This window comes from Mustela nivalis, assembly GCF_964662115.1.
Source record: "Mustela nivalis genome assembly, chromosome: 3".
NCBI lineage: Eukaryota > Metazoa > Chordata > Mammalia > Carnivora > Mustelidae > Mustela > Mustela nivalis.
Window position 1 is genome coordinate 96112180 of NC_139022.1, and position 12232 is coordinate 96124411.

The window sequence follows — 12232 nt, forward strand, 5'->3', positions numbered from 1 at the left end:
CCCTGTCCCCGAGGGAGCCCGGCGGTCCCTCGCGGCTCTGAGTCCCTCGGGGAAGGCCGCGAACCAAGGCCGCGGGACCGCAGCGAGAAGGGAGAGCGGCAGGCGTACAAAGTACCCGGGCCCCAGTTCACGACCCCGTTATTCCACGGAAAAATGGAACATTCCGCTCCTTCCGCCCGCGGAGGAGAGGTGGGGGGAACCCTTCGATCCGGTCTAGGAAAAACGACGCGGGCGCAGCCGCCGGAATCCCGGACGCCAGGAGCAGCGTTACGGGAATTGCAGCAGACTGGAGTCCCGCCCCTTCGCCGTCGGGTTACCGCCTGGCCAATATCCTAGCGCGCCAGGTCTCCCTGGAGCCAATCAGCATACAGTCCCTAAACTCGGGGGCGGGGCGCGGCGAGGGCGCTGCGGGGCGGGGCCGGGGCACAACGCCCCGCCAAGGGAGGAGGGCCGCGTGCCGCGTCTGCGGGAGGGAGCCGGGAGCGAGCCGGAGCCGAAGCGAGGTCTGGAGTGGCCCGCGGTTCCGCGCCGGGAACGCCCGGGCGCAGCTGAGCCTGGGGCCGCGACTGGGCGGCGGACAGACCCGTTCCGGCCTGGGACGGAGGGAGTCGTCGCTCTACAGACGCGAATGAGCGAGGCGCCGCGGCCTGAGGTGAGGAGATCCCGTGGCCGAGTGAAGGGCCGCGTAGAGGGAGGGTGAGGGCCGGGTCGGGGGTATTGGGGCCTGGAGAGCAGGCACTCGAGGGGGCCACCCCTCCCGGAAGAGGGGCACCCCAGTAATGTGCACGTCCCAAACTTGTTAGTCCAGCCGGGAAATCCCCCACATTCCTCCTTCCTTTCCGTGTTCACACACCTCTGAATTTGATTTCTACAAGTTTGTCACCTATATTCCTCAATCATAAGCGCAGACCTTACTTAAGCGCGCTCACACGCACCCACACACCCTTCTTTGGCCCACGCCCCCAAATCCCCACTTTTTGCCCTTTTCTATCTCCCCTTAATTTGCACTAGCCTCTTCATATTTTTCTACCTGTAAATCAGTATCTCTTTACCAAAGCCATCTTTTAATCGTGAAGTTACAATGTTTCAACATGGTTGAAAGTTCGTTTTAATTAAAATATTTTAAACTAAACGCGTTTTTTTCTATCTTTATCTCTTCTATATACCTTTACATGTATCTCTTACATGTATCCCACGTAGCGCTGTATTTGAGAAGCACCAAATCCATCTTTAAAAGTTTACCCCTCCCCCTAGCTTAAAGGTTATTCCAAGTGGCAAGGTTCTTCTGTTTTTCAGTAGATGAACAGCATTTTATTCATAACTCCAGCTGAAAAAAATATCGCAGGTTAGAATTAAGACTTGCCACTTTGGTTTTTTGGGGATTTTTCCCTTCAGAAGAACACCCATTTTGGTTTAATTTGTGTAGTATTGGCATTTACAGCAGTTACGCTGCTAGGAAATAATTAGTGATTAGAATGCCAGGGTGACTTCTAAAAGATTGGAGTCTTTGGTTAAGTCACTGCTGTAAACAAACCCTTTCGACTGTGTGACTGCCAGCTTCAAGTTGGAACAACTGTTAATTTGAAATTTCTGGCTCAGATCATCATCTGAGCTGTTCGCCATTATCTTAATTTCTTAGATTACTGATAGTTTTCACTTGGAAGTATTTTTTTTTTTTTTTTTTAGCTATAAATGGAATTACACGTTTATGGAACCAACTTGATACTAAGTTGAATCGTGTTTTCCAGCTGCTTCTTTTGAGGGGTTATTTTGAACACTTGTTTTTAATCACAAATGGAAGAAGAAAATTACAGGATGGAGAAAGTGAGAAAAAGGATAAGTTTTATAGTGGAATTTTTCCCTCTTCTCAAGTCTAATTGGCAATGCTATACATGTTTGTGTCTTATAGGTAATTTAGAATATTATAAATACTGCCAGCTAAGTTAATATATTTTCCTATGTAATGAAAAACATGCAGTGTTCTTTCACGTTTTCATTTATGAGTTGCAGTGTTTTCAGTTTATTTAAAATTTTTTTCCAAGGGAATTTGAGCTTCAGTTAATGTTAGGTAAGTGTTGATTATTACATATACCCATGAAGTAAAAAGTTGCAGTATTCTTTATAGAGAAGGAAACTGAGGGGCTGGGTCCCTGTGATACCTAGATCTGTGTAATTCTAAATCCTGTAATCTCAGTTGATCATTTTGTCATGCTGATGAAATTCTTGTAAAGGATCCACCAGTACAGTTTGGGAACTTGGGGACTTGATAACTGATCCTCAGAGAGGGTTTTTTCCCTATAGAAGCTAGAGTTTTCCATTTTAACATATCAGGACTCCCTAGTTCTATACATTTGCACTCTGGCTCCTGGAGAAGTGTGGAATGTTCTCACAGTCTCCATTTCTTTGATTGCAAAGGTTGTATGATCAGAATTGAAGTTTCTACTCTTCTTACACAACAAATACTAAGGACTTAACTGCGGGCTACAGGAATTCACAAAGTCATATAAGGTATTCCTAGGTCGTTTATAGAGTTTACAGAAATTGGACTGGCAGTTTTATTTAGAATGATGCAGAAATGTAGAATGTAGAAATGTAGAATGATACAGAAACTGCTATAGGTAATTAAATTAGGGAGTGATTATTTAAAGGTTGGAATAATCAAAGGATTGAGCAGAAGTTAAACTTGAAACCTTCGTGAGATTTGGATAGAGAAAAATGAAGGAAACTCAAGCCAAATAGAGGTCTATGTAGAAGGTATGTTAATTAAAATAGCCAATAGGTATGTAATACTTAATTTGTGCCAGTCATGGTTCTGAGCACTTTGCCCATATTAATTCTCTCAGAAGGCAAATGCTATTATCTTCCTTTTACAAAGAAGCCAAAACAAAAAGAGGTTAATTTGTCCAGTGCCACACAGTTAATAAGGGGTCGATCTGGAATTCAGGCACAAATAGCCTGGCTTCAGAATCTGAGCTCTTAACTGTGATGCATGTGTTTATTTCTTCATATAGTATACTTGAATGGTGGTGACTCAAATAATACGGCAATTCCAGGAGGTCTTTTAAAACACTCTCAGTTGTGCTCTGTGTGCCTCAAAGTATCTGTAGATCTGAAAAATCTCAAGACATAGAAACAAGTAATCCAGTACAAGTTTAATCAGTCCTGTTACGGAACTGTACACAAGTGCATTGGGAGCAAATGTGTTTGTGGGAACTGGGAAATTGCACAGGAGAGATGATGTTTCATTGGAGTTACACAGTTAAAAAGCAGAGTCGGGATAGTGTATGTAGAAGCACAGACTCTGAAATAACAAAACATGTTACAGAAAGTCCAGTAGTTTATTGTGGCCTGAGCTTAGTCTGTAGGAGTGAGTTTAGTCTACAGGTGCAGGGAATGATAAAAAGTAGACCAGGGACGCCTGGGTGGCTCAGTTGGTTAAGCAGCTGCCTTCGGCTCAGGTCATGATCCCAGCGTCCTGGGATCGAGTCCCATATCGGGCTCCTTGCTCCGCAGGGAGCCTGCCTCTCCGTCTGACTCTGCCTTCCACTCTGTCTGCCTGTGCTCGCTCTTGCTTGCTCGCTCTCTCTGACAAATAAATAAAATCTTTAAAAAAAAAAAAGTAGACCAAAATGTGAAATGGCATGATGAGTTCAAGGCAAATAAAAGCTTAAATATTTGCTTTGCATTTGGGAAGCTGGATTGTTTGCTATTCTGTTTAGATGTACAATGGAGGGGTAGCTTGAGGAAACAATAATTGAGTAGAGGGTTTTTTTTAGAATAGACTTGATTGTTCATTGGTTTGATTGTTTGAGGTGCTCTCTACACCCAACATGAGGCTTGAACTCAAAACCCCAAGGTCAAGGTCACTTGCTATATCTGATGAGCCAGCTAGGCCCTTCTAGAATAGATTTTTTTATTTTTTTCAAATTTTTATTTTATTAACATATAATGTATTACTTGTTTCAGGGGTACAGGTCTGTGATCATCAGTCTTAAGACAATTCACAGCAGTCATTGTAACACATAACCCTCCTCAGTGTTTTATCACCCAGTCACCCTATCCCTCCCCCCAACCCAGCAGCCCTCAATTTATTTCCTGAGTCTCTTATGGTTTGTCTCCCTCCCAGGTCCCATCTTGTCTCATTTTTCTCTCCCTCTCCCCCCCAAATTCCTCATATCAGAGATCATAGGATAATTGTTTTTCTGTGATTGACTTTTGTTTAGCATAATACTCTAGTTCCATCTGCGTATGGCAAGATTACGTTTATTTTTTATGGCTGCATAGTATTCCATTATATATACTTTTACACACACACACACACACACATATAAAATAACCATTCATCTGTTGGACATCTAGGTTCTTTCCATAGTTTGGCTATTGCGGACATTGCTCTTACAAACATTTGGGTGCACGTGCCCCTTGGGATCACTACATTTGTATCTTTAGGGTAAATACCCAGTAGTGCGATTGCTGGATAGTAGGGTAGCTCTATTTTCAACTTTCTGAGGAACCTCCATACCGTGTTCCAGAGTGTCTGGACCAGCTTGCATTCCCACCAACAATGTAGGAGGGGTCCCCGTTCTCTGTATCCTCGCCTGCACCTGTCGTTTCCTGACTGATTAATTTTAGACATTCTGACTGGTACAACGTGGTATCTCCAGGTGGTTTTGGTTTGTATTGCCTTGATGCCAGTGATGATTAGCATTTCTTCATGTGTCTCTTGGCCATTTGGCTGTCTTCCCAGAAATGTCTGTTCCTGTCTTCTGCTCATTTCTTGATTGGATTATTTGTTCTTTGGGTGTTAGGTTTGATAAGTTCTTTATAGATTTTGGTTACTAGCCCTTTGTCTGATACATCATTTGCAAATACCTTTTCCCATTCTTCGGTTGTCTTTTGGTTTTGTTGACTGTTTGAGTTGCAAAAAGCTTTTTATCTTGATGAAGTCCCAGTATTGCCCTTGCTTCCCTTGCCTTTGGCAATGTTTCTAGAGTTGCTGCTGGTGCTCTCCTCAAGGATTTTGATAGATTCCTGTCATATTGATGTCTTCCATCCATTTTGAGTCTGTTTTTGTGTGTGGTGTAAGGAATGGTACATGCTTCGGCATGTAGATATCCAATCTTCCCAAAATCGTTTGTTACAGAGGCTTTTTTCCATTGGACATAGAATAGATTTTAAGTACTGGAGAAGATAGGTTAGACAGGCACATGAAGCCAATTTTTTAAGTTCTAAAATAGCTAAATATTTGGCATTATTATTGACCCTTTAAAAGCTTTTGAAGATAAGAGTGACAAGTTAGGTAGGTTGATCCACCTGTAACCTCAGACTTATTCGGAGGATGGAAAGAGACTGGAAGCAGGAAGGCCATTAAAAAGTAAGGTGATCCTATGTGCGGAAATGATGATCTTCATGGTAGAAGGTAGAAAAGAGACAAGTAGGAAAGACATCATGAAAGATGATTAGATAAGCTAGAATAATAGATAGCTAAGAGGCAGTGGTGGACCCCATTGATTTAGGTTGTTCAAAAAGGTAATCTTAGGTGGGGAAAAAGATAATTTTTTTCTTCCAAGTGAGTGCATTTGTGTCTGTATGTGTATAGCATGTATGTTATTTGTGTATTGTTTTTAGACCTTTCTATTTGAGTCAGAGGCAGAATATCCAAGACAAGGATACATAACTGGAATCAATGATCCCAGCCAGAATTTTTTGTTTGTTAAAGATTTTATTTGTTTGACAGACAGATCACAGGTAGGCAGAGGCGCAGGCTGAGAGAGAGAGGAGAAAGCAGGCTCCCTGCTGTGTGGAGAGCCTGATGCGGGGCTCAATCCCAGGACCTGAGCCAAAGGCAGAGGATTTAACCCACTGAGCCATCCAGGCGTCCCCCAGCCAGAATTCTTGAAATTATTTTGTTAGAAATAGTAATAGTTGAAGCTCTGTATCTTCATATGTTGGTATTTTTAAAAAGCAGTAGATTCCAAATACTTGGGTACTTCCATAGCCAGGAGGTAAACCCTAGGAGAGAATTCAGTGAAGGAGACATAAAGTAAGATAGTTGAAAGAATTCATCCACATGACACCATTATATAGAAAACAGGAGAAAAGAGAAATTCAAAAACAGACCTGGTCAACCATGTTCAGAAACACGATATGTTACAATGTCTAGAGTCTCTCTGATTCTGTGTCTTGTCTAGTATATCTTAATGAGATTTAATGAGAAATTAGTTAGCTAATCATGACTAACTAAGATAGCTGTGTGTTTTGCAATGTGGCTGTAGTATAGGTTATTATTTTAAAGCTGCTTGTATACATACCCCAGAGCAGGAGCTTTCTTTCTTTCAGCACAATAAATCTGTTGGCTCTATTCAAAATTTGGATGTTCTGCCTCCCAAGTTTTCATTTTTCGTTTACTCAGTTTCATTCTTTGCTCGGAAGTAGATTTGTTTCATCATTACTTCTGAAGAGTGCATTTCATATTGGTTGTCTCCACAGTCTGTTTTTGTTTGGATGTTCTTTGTTTGTATTCCCTTACCTCCATTCCCTAACAGAAAGTAAACTCATCAGAGCTGTGTTTCAGATATGGCAGCTCTGGTTTGTACACTGGCCTGTGCTGGAATTTTGCCATTGATAATCTTCATTTGACATTTAGAATCAAAGGTGACATATAGCTCATGTGTATGCTATGTTCTCTGTTTAGAAAGGCCTTTATTCGCGTTTCATTTCTGGGCCTTCCTGGGTCCTTTGTGAATTGGGCTGTTCTCTGTGCTTCTGTAGCATTCTGTGCATGTTCTGCCTCTCTAAACTTTAAACTTAAGAGCAAGACCTGTTTATTTGGCTTCAACTGTATGAGTTATATTCCTTAAGCTGCAGTGAGAATGTAAATAGTCATCAAAATATTTTTTAGCATTTTCATTTGTATGAAACTAATCAGTGATAATTTGTAGGAGGACTTGCCTAACTCTGAGGTCTCTCTTTCTTCCAATAGTCAGAATCTAAAGATCCTTAATCTGGAGTGTATGTATGTGTAATGAAGTAGAACTCTCTATCTTTTTGCTTGTGGAGCCAGTTTTCCCAGTACTGTTCTAAATGGTCCTTTTCCCCCAGTGATAGGCGCTTTTTTTTTTTTTTTTTTTTAATCGGATGATTAAATTCTTAAGTATCTATGGATCTGTTTCTGGACTTTTTTTGCTTTATACTATTGATCAAAATATTCAGATGCAATGCCCCATTTAATTACTATAATGTTGCATTATGCCTTAATAGATGAGTAGAGCAAGTTTTCTCTTCATCTCTTGAAAATTGGCTTTTGGTCATTATCTAATATTTTGTGTGACATTTTAAATTGGTTTGTAAAGTTCTATAATAAATGACTTCTTTGTAGTTTAAGTAAAAGTTGTGTTGCATTAATACAGTATTTTGTGAAGAACCAGTGCCTACCATGTATATTTTCTTTTCCATTTCATGGTATTTGACTAATGAGCTTTTAGTAAGGGTTTATGGTTTTCTGTATCAGGTTATTACATAGCTCTGATTAGTTTTTTTTTTTTCTTTATTACAGTTTTTGCTGCTGTTGTGACTAGGATTTTTTCTTTGAAATTTCTACCTGGTTATTACTGGTATGTAGGAGAACTATGTTTTTTGATGATCTTTTAAATTCTAAGTAGTTGTGGTAGTTTGTCATTTGATTCCCATTCTATTCCTTAATAGATAGTATCATCTGCAAGTTTTTCTTTCTCCATTTTTATATATCATTTGTTCTGTTTTTGGTTAAGCCATGTAGAACAGTGTTAAGTGATGACTCCAAATATCTTGTTTGAATTCTGACTTCAATAGGACTGATCCTAATTTTTATTTTTTACTGTGTTGTTTCCTGTGGGTTTCTGATAAAAGATAGTGGCAACAGCAACAAGAGCTGCACTGATAACAGGTTACCATTTATTGAGTACATACTGTGAGTCAGGTAGATTATAAGTGCTTTATATTTATTGACTTAATCCTCACAAAAGCTCTGGGTAATATGTGGGGTAGGTAGTGGTGGTATTCTTATTTTACAGATAAGGAGAATGAAAGGGAGGGATAGTAAATAACTTGGCTAAGATGTTTTACAAAAAGAGTTCGGATTTGCACACATTGGGGATTTGAACATAGGCTTGAATCCATCATCTTTGTTATACTTCATGAAGGTAAGGATGGTCTCTTTCGGTCTTTTTTTTTCTTACACTTTGTTACTTTCAAATTTTAAGTGAACAGTTGTTGAATATTATCAGATAATTTTCAAGCATCTTTTGGAATGATTGTATAGTTTTTTCTCTTAATACAGTGAGTAATATTGTTAATCTTTTGCTTAATGGACCATGCTTACATTTTTAGGTTTTTATTTTTTTCTAAAGATTTTTAAAAATTAATTTATTCAAGAATAAAATTAATTTATTCAAAAATTAATTTACTCAAGAACATGAGCAGGATGGGGGGAGGGGGAGAAGAAGAGGGAGAAGCAGACTTTCTGTTGAGCCTGACTGGGGGCTCCATCCCAGAATCCTGGGATTATGACTTAGCTCAAGGCAGAAGCATAACATACTGAGCCACCCATGTGCCCTTTATTTTAGGCTTAGTACTATTGGTATTTATGGAGTTTTTGTTGTTGTTTTCATGTATGTCATGAAAATTAATTTGCAAATGCTTTGGTTAGGATTTTTCACACCTATATGCACAATAGTTTAACAATAGTTTTATTACGTAATTCCTGTTTGATTTGGTGTCCAAATGACTGCAACTTGCACTTAAGACCAAAAATGGGATAAAAGGAGGTAAGATTTACTCTCTTGACTGATAGAACCATAAAACAAACAAACAAAAAACCCACATGAAACAGTGATAATCAAGACACTTGACACTGGATAATGAAAAGCAGTGGTCTTGACAGATGGGAAACAAGTGAGATGAACCCTGTGATTGCCCTAGCCTACTACCTTGAGAAAGTTTCCAGTCCCTGGCACAGGTAGGTGGGGAATCCAGGATAAGATCCATGGATTCTCTTTGACCTGTGGAGATGGCTGGGATTACCAAAGGATCTAGAATTCACAAAACAGTACTAGAGGGCTAAAAAGCTTCAGAGGTCCTGCTAAACTATTCATCTGAGTACTGACTAGTGCATGCATGTAAAGAAATTACTACAGACCAGGGAAAGAACCTCCTGGAGGGGTTGAAGATAGCAGTGCTTGGTGCTTCCATTGGATCAGGAAAGCTTCCTGACCTCACCAGCCAGGTTTGGAACCATTTGACTCATGGGACGTTGGTTAGAGACACAGAAGGACCCTGGGTCAGTAGTAAATAAATTGGCCTGGAATAAGTGCTGCTCCAATTCCACCCAGGGTATCTTTTTTTTTTTTTTTTTAAGTTTTTTTGTTTAAATTCCTTTTAACATCCAGTGTGAAATTTAATTTCAGGTGTACAAAATAGTGATTCAGTACTTTTATACTATACCTGGTGCTCGTCACAAGTGCACTCCTTAATCCCCATCACCTGTTTCACCCACCCTCCCCTATGCATCTCCCCTCTGGTAACCATCAGTTTGGTTTTTATAGTTAACAGTCTGGGGGGGGGGGGCATTGGGGTGGCTCAGTCAGTTAAGCGTCTGCGTTTGGCTCAGGTCAGGATCTCAGGATCCTGGAATCAAGCCCTGCATTAGGCTTCCTGCTCAGCAGAGGGGCTGCTGCTGCCTCTCCCGCTGCTCACGCTTTAAACTCAGATCTTTTTTTTGTTAAGAGTCTGTTTCTTTGTTTACATCCTTTCCTTTTTAACCTTGTTTTGTTTCTTAAATTCCATATATGAGTGAATACATTGTCTTTCTGTGACTTATTTTACTTAGCATCATATTCTCCAGTTCCATCCACGTCATTGAAAATGGCAAGATTTCATTCTTTTTGATGGCTGAGTAATAGTCCAGAGTGTGTGTGTGTGTGTGTGTGTGTGTGTGTGTGTGTACACACATAGATACACATAACACGTGTGTGTGGGTATGTATGTATGTATATATATACCCCTACACACCTGTCATCTTTATTGACTAATCAGTTGATGGACATGTGGGCTGTTTCCATGATTTGGCTATTGTAGGTACTGCTAATACAAACCTCAAGGTGCATGTATTCCTTTATATTAGTAATTTTGTATTGTTTGGATAAATACCTACTTAACCAGTGTATCTTAAAAGGAAGACCTAAAAGAACCATATTGTTTCCAGGTACTTAACTGTGAAGAACCATATTGTTTCCAGGTACTTAACTGTGTCCTAGAATAAAGTTAAAACGTACAGACATAACAGAGACACCTTCGCTTGAGTTACTGGGTTTTGGCTCAGGTCTTGATCTCAGAACCCTGAGATCAAGCCCTATGTCAGGCTCATGAGGTGTCTGTTCCTCTCCCCACTGCCCTCATTCTTGCATGCTCTTTCTTGCTCACTCCAATGATAAATAAACCTTCAAAAATAAATAAATAAATAAATAGGGGGAGGAGTCAAGATGGCGGAGAAGTAGCAGGCTGAGACTACTTCAGCTACCCGGAGATCAGCTAGATAGCTTATCTAAAGATTGCAAACACCTGCCAACCCATCAGCAGATCGAAGAGAAGAAGAACAGCAATTCTGGAAACAGAAAAACAACCACTTTCTGAAAGGTAGGACCGGCGGAGAAGTGAATCCAAAGCGACGGGAAGATAGACCCTGGGGGGAGGGGCCGGCTCCCGGCAAGCGGCGGAGCAACTGCGCACAAAATCAGGACTTTTAAAAGTCTGTTGCACTGAGGGACATCGCTCCAGAGGCTACCCGGGGCAAAGCCCACACGGGGTCAGCGTGGCATCAGGTCCCGCAGGGTCACAGAAGGATCGGGGGTGTCTGAGTGTCGCAGAGCTTGCGGGTATTGGAACGGGAAAGCCGGCCACAGAGACAGAGCCGACAGTAAGCTCGCAGCTCGGGGTGACCTTGAACCGGTCGCAGGCTCGGTGAGCTCGGAGCGCGGCCGGAGATCAGGCAGACGGGAGTAACTGAGCGCGGTTCTCTGGGCACGCACTGAGGAGTGCGGCCCTGGGCTCTCGGCTCCTCCGGGCCGGAGACCAGGAGGCCGCCATTTGTATTCCCGTCCTCCGGAACTCTACGGAAAGCGCTCAGGGAACAAAAGCTCCTGAAAGCAAACCCAAGCGGATTACTCACCCCTGCCCCGGGTAAAAGCGCTGCAATTCTGCCTGGGTCAAAGACACTTGAGAATCACTACAACAGGCCCCTCCCCCAGAAGATCAACAAGAAATCCAGCCGAGACCAAGTTCACCTACCAAAGAGTGCAGTTTCAATACGAAGGAGAGCAGCAGAATTCTAGAGGAGGAGAAAGCAAAGCACGGAACTCATGGCTTTTTCCCTGTGATTTTTTTTAGTCTTGCGGTTAATTTAATTTAATTTTTTTCTTTTTCTTTTTCTTTTTTTTTTTTTTTTTTTTGCCTTTGGGTAAAATTTTTTTTTTAACTGTTACCTTTTTCTTTTTTAACGATTTTTTACTAGTTTATCTAATACATATATTTTTTTTCTTTTTTATATTTTTCTTAGGTGTTTTCCTTTTTTTTAAAAATTCTTTTTTTTTTCTCTTTTTTTCTTTTTTTTTTTATTGTTTCCTTTTTGAACCACTTTTTATCCCCTTTCTCCCCCCTCACGATTTTGGATCTCTTCTAATTTGGTTAAAGCATATTTTCCTGGGGTTGTTGCCACCCTTTTAGTATTTTACTTGGCCCTTCATATACTCTTATCTGGACAAAATGACAAGACGGAAAAATTCAACACAAAAAAAAGAACAAGAGGCAGTACCGAAGGCTAGGGACCTAATCAATACAGACATTGGTAATATGTCAGACCTAGAGTTCAGAATGACAATTCTCAAGGTTCTAGCCGGGCTCGAAAAAGGCATGGAAGATATTAGAGAAACCCTCTCGAGAGATATAAAAGCCCTTTCTGGAGAAATAAAAGAACTAAAATCTAACCAAGTTGAAATCAAAAAAGCTATTAATGAGGTGCAATCAAAAATGGAGGCTCTCACTGCTAGGATAAATGAGGCAGAAGAAAGAATTAGTGATATAGAAGACCAAATGACAGAGAATAAAGAAGCTGAGCAAAAGAGGGACAAACAGCTACTGGACCACGAGGGGAGAATTCAAGAGATAAGTGACACCATAAGACGAAACAACATTAGAATAA

At 40.9% G+C, this 12232-nt stretch overlaps 1 protein-coding gene across 4 annotated transcripts in view; it reads left to right on the plus strand.

The window, feature by feature from the left end:
* Window positions 1-405: 405 nt before the first annotated feature.
* The window catches only part of IL6ST (interleukin 6 cytokine family signal transducer), a 60539-nt gene continuing 48712 nt past the window's right edge, over window positions 406-12232 (plus strand). Inside the window, exons 1-2 of one of the 4 annotated variants that reach the window (XM_082725990.1) lie at window positions 413-652; window positions 2416-2508. The gene's annotated coding sequence lies outside the window, so the exon portion shown is untranslated. Of the gene's footprint in view, window positions 653-2415; window positions 2509-12232 lie in introns of all 4 variants that reach the window. The other 3 variants (XM_082725989.1, XM_082725991.1, XM_082725992.1) reach the window with 3 other exon arrangements.